The sequence below is a fragment of the Parasteatoda tepidariorum genome, chromosome 10 (genome assembly GCF_982258835.1).
Source record: "Parasteatoda tepidariorum strain Cologne lab strain chromosome 10, Ptep-v5.0, whole genome shotgun sequence".
Taxonomy (NCBI): Eukaryota; Metazoa; Arthropoda; class Arachnida; order Araneae; family Theridiidae; genus Parasteatoda; species Parasteatoda tepidariorum.
The window spans coordinates 20,101,346-20,114,472 of NC_141764.1; the positions used below are offsets into that span (position 1 = coordinate 20,101,346).

General features: G+C 27.6%; 1 protein-coding gene across 3 annotated transcripts in view; it reads right to left on the minus strand.

Moving 5' to 3' along the window:
* Positions 1–13,127, minus strand: part of LOC107440538 (F-box/LRR-repeat protein 7) — a 117,038-nt gene that overhangs the window by 103,761 nt on the left and 150 nt on the right. The window contains exons 1-2 of one of the 3 annotated variants that reach the window (XM_071184131.2): positions 10,783–10,913; positions 8,799–9,248 (exon numbers count right to left, since the gene is read on the minus strand). The exons of 1 other annotated variant lie outside the window; for it this stretch is intronic. The gene's annotated coding sequence lies outside the window, so the exon portion shown is untranslated. Of the gene's footprint in view, positions 1–8,798; positions 9,249–10,782; positions 10,939–13,127 lie in introns of those variants that run through there. One more of the 3 variants, XM_016053495.4, reaches the window with a different exon arrangement.

The window sequence follows — 13,127 nt, forward strand, 5'->3', positions numbered from 1 at the left end:
GTTCAGACGATTATTTTTCAAATTCCGAACACGAGCGACCGTAACGAAATTAACGAAAAATTGTTCACTTCTTTACAATAAACATGGTGACGAAATGTTCTTTCGTAAAACTACAACAAGTTGTATATTTTGTTGACAAAAGGTTCGTTGTTTATGTGGAAAATTTTGAATTTTAAGAGAAAAAAAATTATGAATGGAAAACAAGTATGGAGGCCGGTGGCAAAACGAACAAGGGCGGAGCTTCCTAGAGTTAAAAACAAATTAAATTTAGATCAAGAAGTTTATTGTAAACATTATTCTGATATTTGCCACTAAGAACTGACTTAAGTATCAAAATTTAATATTTAACACAATATATTACTTTATGGGGGCTCAGCTTTTTGCTCATTCCGCTCATCAATCCCCCACCGATTACTACGCAATCATTTTTTGTTTCTTGACAATCAAAAGTTATTCAATTGAAAGATCCCAAAATGTTTGATTGAATATATTCACACATTTAGTTCCACAATTTCCTGGAATAAAATTCACACAATTATTTTGTTCGGTAACCATTTTATTTTATATTATAACCGTTGTTAAGCAGTCGAACCCAATTTTGAGTTTACGACTACCAATATTTAACACAGTAACTTTGTAATTTTGAATCCAAAACAGAAGACAAGGGAACTCCTGGATAAAGTTTTTGGAGAAATTTTTGATGGAACTAACCCGCATTTCCGTTACATGAAGTGGAAAACCACGAAAACCCCTTATGGTTTGTCCGACGACAAGAGGACTCTAACCCATGATCCATTCACTACTGAGAAAATTTTTGCCAAGATAAAAACCATTTACTCCATTTATAAACTATTTTCGCCAACTTTTGCGTACGTTTGGAAAAAGTCAGATGATCGATATTTTTTGTTTACAATCAAGCAGAGAAATTGAAAATTTGACTTGCACGACTAAACCTTTTACAGAACAAGTAAGTAAACTATAAATACACGAGTAAGTATAATAAAACATGTATGTTTTTAGTTGTACACTGAAAATATTTTGTATTTAGTTGCCACCATTTTTGGTGCTGAAGTAAACTAAATATGTTTTTAAGTACAGAACAACAAATTTTTAAGTATAGCAAAAACTTATATAAAATTGACAAAATAACAATTGTTTGAAAGAATTAGTGTGGGAATATGCTACTAAAAATAGGCTTGTTTCTTAAACGAAATGTTTTTTAAATAGAGCCATAAATTGACTCGAATGCGCATGGAAACATGCGTTTTCTGCAAGCAAACTTACAAAAAATAAATAAAGAAAACTAAAAATATTTAACCGTGAAAAAGTAAACAAAAAAATATATGCATTGTAACAAAGTTTAGTTTACCTCAACAAGAAAAGTGGTGGCAATTATACACTAAAAAGTTTTTACAGTGTATAATGAAGATAATTATATTCTTATAAGATAATTTACACGAATATTTTAAATATTTTTATAATATTCATTTTTTGCAGCTACGGTTAAGTCTTGTTCGAATTCGCATTAGTATTATCTATGCGTATGCTTGATTAACAAATCAATTTTATTTTAAAAATGTTGTATACATGCATCCTAATTTAATGATTCTCGCCTTATCGTAGCATCGTAAAAATAACTATACTGACTCTTATGTGTATCTTATTTTACTATGACTATAAATTTTAGAGTTACATAATAGCAGAAATGGTGGCAGCTGCTTTACACCAAATAGTGTAAAGGAACATTATTGGTGCAGTGCAACCAGGGACTAATATAGGGGACGTGAAACACCTAGATCATAGAGTTATGTACAGTGTGTCTGAAGTAAGAACTCCCCTAGCCATTCGTCTGGACTCATGGCGGTGATTATGGTAACGAGGTATAACTATTTGAAGTAGGGTTTACTGTTGAGGACAATTTTTGGCTCGGGTCGGGGAGAGAAAGGGAATTTTTTCATCGGTCTATTGTGTTAGCCCTAGAGTGAAGATAAGCCCTTCCTGAAATGCGCTATTTTGGTTTCCATAGCAGCAGACCACCGCAGACTTTATGATGAGGAGAGTTCTAACCATAGACAAACTATATGGTGTTTTACTACACCACTTTGGAGTAAAGTAGTTGCAACTATTTTTGGTGTTGAGATACAATAAATTGTTTTTTGCTGTGTAGGATTGCCTTATAATAAAAGGCACCACTTCTGTTTCAAGACCCTAATTTAGAATAATAAATTCAGAAACGCAAAAATAGCACAAAATAATACAAAGAAAGGATGGCAAATAAATTTTATAGGTAAGCATGGTTAAATTTTAGATAAATAAATATTTTTCAACAAAAATTCAGTACAACTGTCATTAATTTCAAGCTGATGACTACCAAAGACATTTGGATCACTTTTGTTAAGTAAGAAACTACACACTGTGATTTTCTGGTCTTTAAGAATAGGACCACGACATCAGGAAAGGGTTTTGATACAAATATATTTTAATAATATGTATGGAAATATTTTGAAAAATATTATAAAAACATAAATTACATAAAAAAAAATAATTACAGGTCATTAATATAAAATATCGTAGCATTATAAGAACCTTTATTTTTGAAAGCCGAATAAGCACATTTGGAGCCCGAAAATCGCTTATTTATTTTTATGATTTTGAAAATCATTTTTGCATTTTTATGTTTCTTCAAGTTATAGGGTTCAAAAACGGTTCCTTTTCAGGAAAGAAACAAAAATAAGAAAGGGTAGTTAGGCAAAAGTAGGGAAATTAAATACAAATTCTTCAATTATAGAGCTTGTTACTTTTATAAGCTTTTAATCAACGATTTATTAAAATCAGATGTATTTATAATTTTATGCAACATCAATCTTGTTTTTTAATTTAAATTAAGAGTTTGAAATTTATTGAAAAATAGCTAAAAGACAACAAAAAAAAATCTTACTATGAATTGCGTATTGATAAATATAATAAGCATACAATATAAAATGAAAACTTGCATATTGCTTAAGGATTATAGGGCATTTAGATTTTCCTTTTACCCCTTTCAAAAACAATTTTCAGGAAAGAAACAGAGACAAACAGAGTAGTTAGGCAAGAGTTAAAAAATTAAATACAAATTCTTCAATTATAGGGCAATTAATTTATCAATAAATTGATTTATGTTATAAATAAATTTAGTTATATTATTTTTACATAATTTATGCTATAAATAAATTTAGTAATGTGATTAATATATTTAACTATTTTATCGCTGCATTTTTTTGCCAAAACATAACTACATACTATGATACAGGTTTTCAATGAATTTTATATGCTTTTAAAGAGAACAAACAAATTTTTTTAAAAAAACTAAGCATTTAAAAATTCTAATGAAATTGATGCCTCATCTTTCTTAATATTATTCTTATCATTCAGTATACTGATAAACATCGACTTGTACAATCAATTATATTTGAAAATATTTTAATTAGCAACTATAAACGTCTAACTTATACGATTGCAGTATAATTTGTTTGTCCTGTTAATACACTTCACTTCGATAATGATAAATATTGCTGTAATTTTCAATGATGGGCTTTTTAAAAAATTTCATAATGATTCTGCCATTTTATTAAGTAATAAAAGAAAAAAATCAAAAGCTTATGGGAAAATCAATTTTTGGTTAGTAATATAATATTATTTACATAGTTTTCTTTTTGGAATTTATAATAATTTTCACGTCTTAGAATAAATCATCAAAGAGAAAATTTAGAAATTATTCGGAAAATCGACTTGAGTTATATTAGTGTAGGTTTTTAAAGAGATTCATAATGATTTCGCTCCTTTAATAAACCACCAAAGAAAGAAAATCTAAAATGGTTTGGAAAATCAGCATTGATTAATATTCTACACTATTAGCCTAGCCTCATAATATTTAATTTATAGCAATTTTTCTATTTTAGAATAATTTATAGAACAGAAAATTTAGAGAGTGTTCGGAAAATCGACTTGATTATAAGTCTAGCTTAATTATTAATAATAAATTGCATTATTAGTATAGCTTTTTAAAAGTATTCATGATGAATTTTCGATTTTAGAATTAATCATGAAAGAGAGTTCTGAAATCGTTTCGAAAATTAATTTTAGTTATTAATATTATAGCATATCATAGTATAATATTAACTTACATTATTAGTCTAACTATTTAAAAGGGCTCATAATGATTTTTCGATTTAAAAAAAACATAAAAGTTAAAATTTGGAGAATTGACTTCGGTTAATAAAACTACATTATTAGTATAACTGTTTAAAAGTATTCATGATGAATTTTCGATTTTAGAATTAATCATGAAAGAGAGTTCTGAAATCGTTTCGAAAATTAATTTTAGTTATTAATATTATAGCATATCATAGTATAATATTAACTTACATTATTAGTCTAACTATTTAAAAGGGCTCATAATGATTTTTCGATTTAAAAAAAACATAAAAGTTAAAATTTGGAGAATTGACTTCGGTTAATAAAACTACATTATTAGTATAACTGTTTAAAAGTATTCATGATGAATTTTCGATTTTAGAATTAATCATGAAAGAGAGTTCTGAAATCGTTTCGAAAATTAATTTTAGTTATTAATATTATAGCATATCATAGTATAATATTAACTTACATTATTAGTCTAACTATTTAAAAGGGCTCATAATGATTTTTCGATTTAAAAAAAACATAAAAGTTAAAATTTGGAGAATTGACTTCGGTTAATAAAACTACATTATTAGTATAACTGTTTAAAAGTATTCATGATGAATTTTCGATTTTAGAATTAATCATGAAAGAGAGTTCTGAAATCGTTTCGAAAATTAATTTTAGTTATTAATATTATAGCATATCATAGTATAATATTAACTTACATTATTAGTCTAACTATTTAAAAGGGCTCATAATGATTTTTCGATTTAAAAAAAACATAAAAGTTAAAATTTGGAGAATTGACTTCGGTTAATAAAACTACATTATTAGTATAACTGTTTAAAAGTATTCATGATGAATTTTCGATTTTAGAATTAATCATGAAAGAGAGTTCTGAAATCGTTTCGAAAATTAATTTTAGTTATTAATATTATAGCATATCATAGTATAATATTAACTTACATTATTAGTCTAACTATTTAAAAGGGCTCATAATGATTTTTCGATTTAAAAAAAACATAAAAGTTAAAATTTGGAGAATTGACTTCGGTTAATAAAACTACATTATTAGTATAACTGTTTAAAAGTATTCATGATGAATTTTCGATTTTAGAATTAATCATGAAAGAGAGTTCTGAAATCGTTTCGAAAATTAATTTTAGTTATTAATATTATAGCATATCATAGTATAATATTAACTTACATTATTAGTCTAACTATTTAAAAGGGCTCATAATGATTTTTCGATTTAAAAAAAACATAAAAGTTAAAATTTGGAGAATTGACTTCGGTTAATAAAACTACATTATTAGTATAACTGTTTAAAAGTATTCATGATGAATTTTCGATTTTAGAATTAATCATGAAAGAGAGTTCTGAAATCGTTTCGAAAATTAATTTTAGTTATTAATATTATAGCATATCATAGTATAATATTAACTTACATTATTAGTCTAACTATTTAAAAGGGCTCATAATGATTTTTCGATTTAAAAAAAACATAAAAGTTAAAATTTGGAGAATTGACTTCGGTTAATAAAACTACATTATTAGTATAACTGTTTAAAAGTATTCATGATGAATTTTCGATTTTAGAATTAATCATGAAAGAGAGTTCTGAAATCGTTTCGAAAATTAATTTTAGTTATTAATATTATAGCATATCATAGTATAATATTAACTTACATTATTAGTCTAACTATTTAAAAGGGCTCATAATGATTTTTCGATTTAAAAAAAACATAAAAGTTAAAATTTGGAGAATTGACTTCGGTTAATAAAACTACATTATTAGTATAACTGTTTAAAAGTATTCATGATGAATTTTCGATTTTAGAATTAATCATGAAAGAGAGTTCTGAAATCGTTTCGAAAATTAATTTTAGTTATTAATATTATAGCATATCATAGTATAATATTAACTTACATTATTAGTCTAACTATTTAAAAGGGCTCATAATGATTTTTCGATTTAAAAAAAACATAAAAGTTAAAATTTGGAGAATTGACTTCGGTTAATAAAACTACATTATTAGTATAACTGTTTAAAAGTATTCATGATGAATTTTCGATTTTAGAATTAATCATGAAAGAGAGTTCTGAAATCGTTTCGAAAATTAATTTTAGTTATTAATATTATAGCATATCATAGTATAATATTAACTTACATTATTAGTCTAACTATTTAAAAGGGCTCATAATGATTTTTCGATTTAAAAAAAACATAAAAGTTAAAATTTGGAGAATTGACTTCGGTTAATAAAACTACATTATTAGTATAACTGTTTAAAAGTATTCATGATGAATTTTCGATTTTAGAATTAATCATGAAAGAGAGTTCTGAAATCGTTTCGAAAATTAATTTTAGTTATTAATATTATAGCATATCATAGTATAATATTAACTTACATTATTAGTCTAACTATTTAAAAGGGCTCATAATGATTTTTCGATTTAAAAAAAACATAAAAGTTAAAATTTGGAGAATTGACTTCGGTTAATAAAACTACATTATTAGTATAACTGTTTAAAAGTATTCATGATGAATTTTCGATTTTAGAATTAATCATGAAAGAGAGTTCTGAAATCGTTTCGAAAATTAATTTTAGTTATTAATATTATAGCATATCATAGTATAATATTAACTTACATTATTAGTCTAACTATTTAAAAGGGCTCATAATGATTTTTCGATTTAAAAAAAACATAAAAGTTAAAATTTGGAGAATTGACTTCGGTTAATAAAACTACATTATTAGTATAACTGTTTAAAAGTATTCATGATGAATTTTCGATTTTAGAATTAATCATGAAAGAGAGTTCTGAAATCGTTTCGAAAATTAATTTTAGTTATTAATATTATAGCATATCATAGTATAATATTAACTTACATTATTAGTCTAACTATTTAAAAGGGCTCATAATGATTTTTCGATTTAAAAAAAACATAAAAGTTAAAATTTGGAGAATTGACTTCGGTTAATAAAACTACATTATTAGTATAACTGTTTAAAAGTATTCATGATGAATTTTCGATTTTAGAATTAATCATGAAAGAGAGTTCTGAAATCGTTTCGAAAATTAATTTTAGTTATTAATATTATAGCATATCATAGTATAATATTAACTTACATTATTAGTCTAACTATTTAAAAGGGCTCATAATGATTTTTCGATTTAAAAAAAACATAAAAGTTAAAATTTGGAGAATTGACTTCGGTTAATAAAACTACATTATTAGTATAACTGTTTAAAAGTATTCATGATGAATTTTCGATTTTAGAATTAATCATGAAAGAGAGTTCTGAAATCGTTTCGAAAATTAATTTTAGTTATTAATATTATAGCATATCATAGTATAATATTAACTTACATTATTAGTCTAACTATTTAAAAGGGCTCATAATGATTTTTCGATTTAAAAAAAACATAAAAGTTAAAATTTGGAGAATTGACTTCGGTTAATAAAACTACATTATTAGTATAACTGTTTAAAAGTATTCATGATGAATTTTCGATTTTAGAATTAATCATGAAAGAGAGTTCTGAAATCGTTTCGAAAATTAATTTTAGTTATTAATATTATAGCATATCATAGTATAATATTAACTTACATTATTAGTCTAACTATTTAAAAGGGCTCATAATGATTTTTCGATTTAAAAAAAACATAAAAGTTAAAATTTGGAGAATTGACTTCGGTTAATAAAACTACATTATTAGTATAACTGTTTAAAAGTATTCATGGTGAATTTTCGATTTTAGAATAAATCATTAAAGAGAAAATTCTGAAATCTTTTCGAAAATTAATTTTAGTTATTAAAAGTATAGCATAATATTATATTGTCTTACATTATTAGTCTAGCTTTTCAAAAGGGCTCATAATGATCTTTCGATTTAAAAAGAAAAAAAATACTATCAAAGACAAATTTGATAAATTGACTTCGATTAATAAAACTACATTATTAGTATAGCTTTTTAAAAGCATTCATGATGAATTTTCGATTTTAGAATAAATCATCAAAGAGAAAATTCTGAAATCTTTTCGAAAATTAATTTTAGTTATTAAAATTATAGCATAGCATAATATTATATTGTTCTACATTATTAGTCTAGCTTTTTAAAAGGGCTCATAATGATTTTTCTATTTAAGAAAAAAAAAAAAAAACTATCAAAGACAAATTTGAAAAATTGACTTCGATTAATAAAACTACGTTATTAGTATAGCTTTTTAAAAGTATTCATGATGAATTTTTGATTTTAGAATAAATCATCAAAGAGAAAATGCTGAAATCGTTTCGAAAATTAATTTTACTTATAAAAATTATAGTATAGTATAGTATAGTATAGTATAGTATATGAATGTATAACATCACTGATGACGCATCGCCATTTGATATCGATTGTGATAATCATCAAAATAAGTTGATAAATCAGTCCGGACGAAAACATGTGTGTCCTTCTAATGGTTTGAGGTCAAGTTTGGGAAAACCCGGGCGTATTCATTTAATAACTCTCAGATCTGGCTTTAACACTTAAACCCTTCCCAAGAAACAAGTAAATCTATGGATGGTCAATTGAAAAACAATACCTGATAAAGGTGGGGGTGTCAAAATCGAACAAAAAGTACTCACCCGAGGTCTCTACTCCCCACTGGAATTTTGCGAGCAGTTTGAGAGCATGAGCAGCGTTTTCCACAGGCCTCTGACCTCACAGTATAAAGATGACTCTTCGAAACCTGTATTTCTATCCCACAACAACTTTTGCTTCATCTCTTTTAGTGGATAACAAGTTATGGAACAAGTCGGGAAGATTCTTCGCCAGGTGAAAATCGCCAAGTGTCGCCTTACATCGAATCCTAATTAAAGAGAAGTTGCATCTATCCAGATTTGTGGTTAGGGCACGATCATGGTCGATTTGGCCCACTTAAGAACAACGGAAACTGAGTGTTTAAACTTTTGCTTTTCCGTCAAGTTTATGAACCAAAACTAATAAATCAGATTATGAGATAGGAGGTTTGTTTTTTTTTGAAAAAGTCTATAATTGCTTTATAAAGGCGGCGTGTGTGTTAAACACTGTGAAATCTAGAAAAACAATAAGGAGCTATACATTAAAATGTATTAGTTATAAATTAGAACATTTCTTTTATCTGCCGAAATCAAAATTTATTTTTTCAGAAAATTATTATTTGCTTTTAAAATTTTTTGATTCAAAAATAAAATAAAAATAATGCGCTACATTAAATTTACTCTGGTCCATAAACTGAGTAAAAAATTTAAAAAAAAAAAGGCACTCAAAATTATCTACATAGTGGCTATCATAATCACTTTTTTTTTTAATTCGAAAGTGTTGAAAACAAGATATTTACGTTGAAAAAATTATAGAAAACTGAAATCAATAATTTTTCCATCATGCTCATACCATAGTAAATTTAAAATATTTAAATAAAGCATTATTTTATTAAATTTTTAGTGTTTTGAGATAAATATGTTATTAAAAATGCAAATTGTAACCTTAAATTTGTATTAACAAACGATTTATTAGTTCTATTTAAATTATTGAAAAAAAAATTTGAATTAATGTGAAAATATTTTTCAGAAATACAAGAATATAACCAATCTCGAATTTTTTCAATAAACGTTTTCCTTTTTACAACTCCTAAGAAAAATCTGCGAACGTTTTTGCTCGAGTAAAGCCGATAGCAGATAGGTCTTTTTTATTATTGAAAATTTAAAAACATATGTTTGTCTAAGGAGAAGATATATATGTACTTAAATTAACATTCGCATTGTGAAATATTAAATAACCGCCATTTTCCGCATTAATCAGTTTACAAACATCATATATTCGCTAATTACAGTGTCACTCCTTATTAGAGTGGAACGAAATTTTTTTTTAATAATTAAAAAGCACTACTTCCCAAAAGTTGAATATGAACTAATATATCACACGTGAATTTTTCCGATTTTTAATGCATCATCTTTATTTTCCGCAAAAGCTTTAAAATTTTTCAAGAAAAAGCAAAATTTTGTACATTTTTCAAATGTTCGAGAATTGTCATATGAAAGCAAATTACCACTCAAAAGTTGTGTATTGCATGAAATATTACTTGTGAATCTTTTCAGAATTTTTGAACAATATTTTCACTCTTTGCAACAGCTGTAAAAATTATAAAATTTTACAAAAAGTACAAAATTAAAAAAAAAAAACAAGTTTTTTAAAAATTGTCAGAAGAAAAGAAAATACCTTGCAAATGTCGTGTATTTACTTAAATATTACTAATGAGTTTTGAAATTTTTCTGGTAATTTTACTCTTTCTTGATTAACGGACACTAGAGGGTTCTTGAAGCTTTTTTTATTATAATAATGCTTTAGTAAGGCTTATAAGAGTACAAACAGAAGTAAACAAGAAGTAAGGAACTAAAAATCACACACCATAGCCTCAGGAAACTAGCTTTGATGGCTGATTTACATTTTATGTAAAATCACAGGAAAGTTCATCTAAAAGCGATGTTTTTAATTGACTAGCAATCTGTAATATGAATGGAATAGGCTCTATTAATTTGCAAGTCTGTAAACAGTTAATTAAAAAGATGGATTTATAAAAAACAAATTTACCTTTAAGCAAAGCACAAGTTTCCAAGCTCACTCAAAACATTTTAGTTACAAAATAAAGGCAAAGAAGTGCATTCTACAAGCGTCGAATTCGATGTCAAAGAAATACTAAAATTCTCGGCTCTTCATCGCTTATAACCTCAGTCCAACCCCAAATCAGACTTAAACCTAGGACATTTGCTATAACATGTGCCAGATATAGAATACCGGATAGACTTAGTGCTGCCTTCGAAGTAGCTTTACCGTTTGATACGAGAATATACAATTTACAGAGAGATAGGTAGGTACTTTATTTACGTCGCATTAGAGCTGCACAATGGGCTGATGGGGATGATCTGAAAAACATCCCTGAGGATGATCTGAAGACATGCCATCACAATTTTGATTCTTTGCAAAGGGGATGACTCCTCCTCTTTGGTAGCATGACGACCAGCGCACTTTACGGTAGAGCAGTTTAACGAGGACCGATACCGCACACCCTTGGTCCCTACGCAAACTGATCAAATTGGTCACCCACCCACACACTGACCGCAGCCAGGGATGCTTGACTTCGGTGTTCTAACGGGAACCGTGTCTTTACGATCAGTCGATAGTGGGACAATAGCTAAACAAATCAAATGATGCTTCTCAACTTATTGTAGTTGGCTACGATTGAACTCTGGTAAATGTACGGAATTTGGCGTTATTTGTCTGATTAAAAGAAGTTCGAAAAAGATCTGTAGTGGGTGATAAGCAAGTTTCAATCAAATGTGCTATTGCTAAGGTATATCATGATTATCTGGACGGTCCGTTTGCGAATCCTTGAGGATTTTCGACCTATGGGCAAGAGTTTGTTCAACTGCAAACACCTTTCACTAATAAGTTTGAACGGATTGAAAAAGATTCGTCAGAAATGAGAGAATATGATCTCAGTACAGATCAAAAATATTTAATGAATATAAACCAAGCAATTTCTTCTTATACGTTAAATATTAGTGTCCGTTAATGAAGAAAGAAGAGAATAAACCAGAAACAGATTTCAAAACAAATCATATTGCAGTAAATACACAACGTTTGCAAATGTTTTATTTTCTTCTGATAATTTTCAAAAATTTGGTATTTTTTTTTAAAAAAAATGTTCAGAAATTCGAGTGATTTTTCGGTTCAATTTCGGAGGGCGGAAAATGAAACCTGAAATTGCGAACATTTCGCAAAGTGCATCAGAGTTGCACATGCGAGTGCAAAACTCCTTCCCACTGTATCCAGCTTGTATATACGTACATGCGGACCCGTAAGTATTACATCAAAATGCAAAATGATCGGAGCTTTCATACCCTACGGACCGACATTATCCCGTAATGGACAGTGGTTGAATGAGTAGTGAAAACGTTAAATAGATCAATGTAAAACACATACTTTTTGCATTCGTGGCGAAAATCGACAGGATAAAAAATATATATACATCTAATTTTGGAAAAAGAAAAACTTAAGTACTTTTTAAAAACACTTAATGAAAAAAAGCAACTTTAATTGCTTTTATAAAAAGAAAATAAGCACCTTTAAGCACTTTTTAAAAATCCTACGCACCCTGCAATCACTTCGAACAATTTGTAAATTGCCCCCAATACATAATTTTTTACCTATGCATTTTGTTGTTGTTGTTGTAGTTCATTACTAGAGCTGCACAATGGGCTATTGGCGACGGTCTGGGAAACATACCTGAGGATGATCCGAAGACATGCCATCACAATTTTGATCCTCTGCAGAGGGGATGGCACCCCCGCTTCGGTAGCCCGACGACCTGCACGCGAAGTCGAGCGCTTTACGGTAGAACAGTTTAACGAGGACCAATACCCCACACACTCGGTCCCTACGCAGACTAATCCAAGTGGTCACCCACCCGCACACTGACCGCAACCAGTGATGCTTGACTTCGGTGATCTGCTGGGAACCGTGTCTTAACGATCAGTTCACTGCGGGACCCTATGCATTTTCAAAATTGTAAAGTTTATAATAGAATTAATACGGGAAAAAAAAGAGAAATTTTGCAGATAGGAGGAGCAATAGCTTATCTGATTAAAGTTAATTTCTAAGCGACGTGTTAGATATATATTTTAATTACGAAATAAATTACCTAATCTTAATAAAACCTATCATGTCATAATTTGCTTGCACTCCTAATTTTTCAAATAATAAAATGTGTACATTAAAAATTTACGAAAAAGTGAAAATTTTGTGACGATAGCACTACTGTAGACATTTTTTAATGCTTCGGAAAAACAAATTATAAAGCATTCACTACTTAATAAAAAATATGAAGAATGTTTTAATCAACAAGTCTTTAGATAGTTACCATAAAAATAATAATA